We start from the raw sequence: 2714 nt of genomic DNA, 5'->3' as shown, positions 1-2714 counted from the left end.
TCATTGCATGTGCTTCATGAGTCTGAAGAGGAATGTATAGATTGGTATTGGACATATGGGCTAAAATCAGACTCATGGACTTGATCTGGACTAGGCTGGGATGTTTTCTCAATATTCAATTGCTCTAGTCTGCCCAGACTAACACAGATCTGTAATCCCTTTACTCACAATAAACGGTTCGAAAAATGAATAAAGTTTACAAAAGAAAATCTCTTGGGAAAGCCCTGTCAGGACTCACCCCCTGTGAGTCTCGATGGGAAATCACTGTGACTCAACTCCCTCTGATTTTTGAGTACTAATCTTAAAAACCTTAGAAGTCTTTAAGGAATACTCCGCCCCCCTCCCCATCAGTCAGTAATGCAAAAAGACTGCCTTCCCCTGCTTAAACTCCCAGGGCTCTTGGTTCTTGAGGGATTGCTGGTATCAATTCTTACAAAAGTATCGATTTATGTTGACATATCATGTTAATATTTTTTACTTTCATCTTTTCATCTGTCCATGAACTTTTTGAAGACTCTTGTATTATCAGATGTACAGCGTATATAATTCCATGCACTGAGACAAAAAAAAAAAGATTTGTGGTTACCAGGGACTGGTGGGATTAGGGAGTAAGGAATGATTGCTTCATGGGTTTGAAGTTCCCCTTTGGGATGATGGGTTAGCTGTTTGCACCGACTGAAAACAAACAGCAGTGGAGATAGGACCCAAGCCATCGAAGCGAAGCACTAGGTTGAACACTGAGGCTTGAGCATGTCAATGTGGTTAGCCCAAACTAGGAAGGGAAGAGGATTCCAGAAAGAGCATTCTCCAGCAGCAGCACGGGTGCTCTCTCAGACACATGCACACACCAGGGCATGTGCACACATACACAGCTTAAAGAACCGAGTGGATCATGAGCAGCCACCAGAGAGGAAGTCTGCTCTGTCTAGCTGAGTAGGAGATCCTCACCATAATACCAGCATCTTTGTATGCTGTGCAATTAATTCTGAAAGAGGAATAAAAATAAGAGATGCATTAGGTAGCTATTAAGTAACTTACTGGATGTGTGAATCAAATCAGCATTTAAATAGCATACAGCAGCCAACTTGGTGTCTTAAAAAAGCTTCACACTATTCATATCTCATTGAGGAAATCAGCAGTGGTAGAACTATTGCTGTATTGTGGATAGGACCCAGGGAAGGCAAAGGTTCAGAGAGGTTAGGTGACCTGTTCAAAGTCACACAGCCTGTCAGGACCAGATGGACACATGGACAAAGATTTGAATCACCATCAGAAGCAGGTCTATGAGGATGTAACAAGAGCTTAAATGTAGGGTCTCTCACTTGTCTGTGTCCTTTCTTAGACTAAGTACATAATTTTGGATTCTTTTTCTTAAAACAAACAAACAAACAAACAAAAACCACTCAAGACTAGGTAAGGTATAAGCTTCAGGACTCACAAAACGTAGGCATCCTCAGCCCACAACCATTCCGGAGGCTGTGGGCCACTTCCTCTCACCCTCCTTCCAAGAACCCCAAACTCAAAGACGTCATCCACTTGAAATAGGCCCGAGCTTCCACAGCGGCTCCACTTGTCCTCATTTGCAATTTCTTCCTCATTACGGATGATTTAGACGCTTGTTATGCAAACGACATCTATAGCGAGCCAGTCTCTGAAAGGCGTGCATGCCTCTTTTAAGGTCTTCTTCAACTTAAAAATAAAATCGGGTCCTCTCTCTCCCCCCACCCAGTGTTCAGGGATGCCATCCTGGCTTCCTTTTTCTCCCCAGAAAGGCCCTCCGACTGCCGCCTGTCAGCCTGCGAGACCAGCTCTGGGGCCTCTTGGAACCACTTCCCCACCCCAACCCCTTGTCCCCTTGCCCTTTGTCCCCTGGTTTCTAATCTTTCAGGGCTGGGGGAGATGTGGAGGTCACTGTCCCACGCTCCTCTCTGGACTCTGACTCAGCTGCCAATGGATGTTCCTCTTCTGTTCCTCTAGCCTCATCAGCCACAGGACAAAGAGCTTCATCTGCCTGCTCCACCTCTCCCCAACACGCCCTCCCCGGGACCCCCAGTGCGGAGGAGCTGGTGGTGCTAGCCAAGAGCATGATGGGTACTCGAGCCCTGACTCCCCCTCCATATCCACCTCAGGGCTTCCCACGGGGAAGTGGCGACTCTCAGCATCCCTGAGACCCAGGGGCTTCTCCCCCCAGGATTGTGGGGGACCCCCACAATCTCAGAGCTCAAGTACATTGAGTCTGCAGCGTCGCTTAAAAAGGAGCCGTGGAAACAAGAGCCAAAATGAACATTGTCATAGAGACTACACTGACTGGGCACTGAGAGCCACGTGCCAGGCGCCATTCCAGCCCCTTACAGGTCCTCCTATGAACTCACCTAATTCCCGCTGCTCCCCGAGAAGAAGCTACTGTTTTTATGCAACCCTTCCACCTCGTGGCACTTTTTGTTCACGGCCAAAGTTGATTGCATCTCCTTGGGCAAATCAATCAACGTGACGTTTTATAAGGAAGAGGGGAACAGCCCTCCCTCCCTCTGCCTCCCTTCTCCACCCCACGGCCCTGGTGCAGTCAAGGTTCAAAGCTCTGCGGACACGCTGTCTTACACAAACACAGATCAGTACGTGGCAGAGGGCTGTCTGACAAGGGTCCTCCCAATCTGAGGGTGGGGGGGGGATGAGGCTCAGAAATGTTAAGTCATTTGCCTAATGTCACACAGCAG

This window comes from Echinops telfairi, unplaced genomic scaffold (assembly GCF_000313985.2).
Source record: "Echinops telfairi isolate 266 unplaced genomic scaffold, ASM31398v2 ScPeMD7_31;HRSCAF=116, whole genome shotgun sequence".
NCBI lineage: Eukaryota > Metazoa > Chordata > Mammalia > Afrosoricida > Tenrecidae > Echinops > Echinops telfairi.
This window is presented reverse-complemented; position numbering follows the sequence as displayed.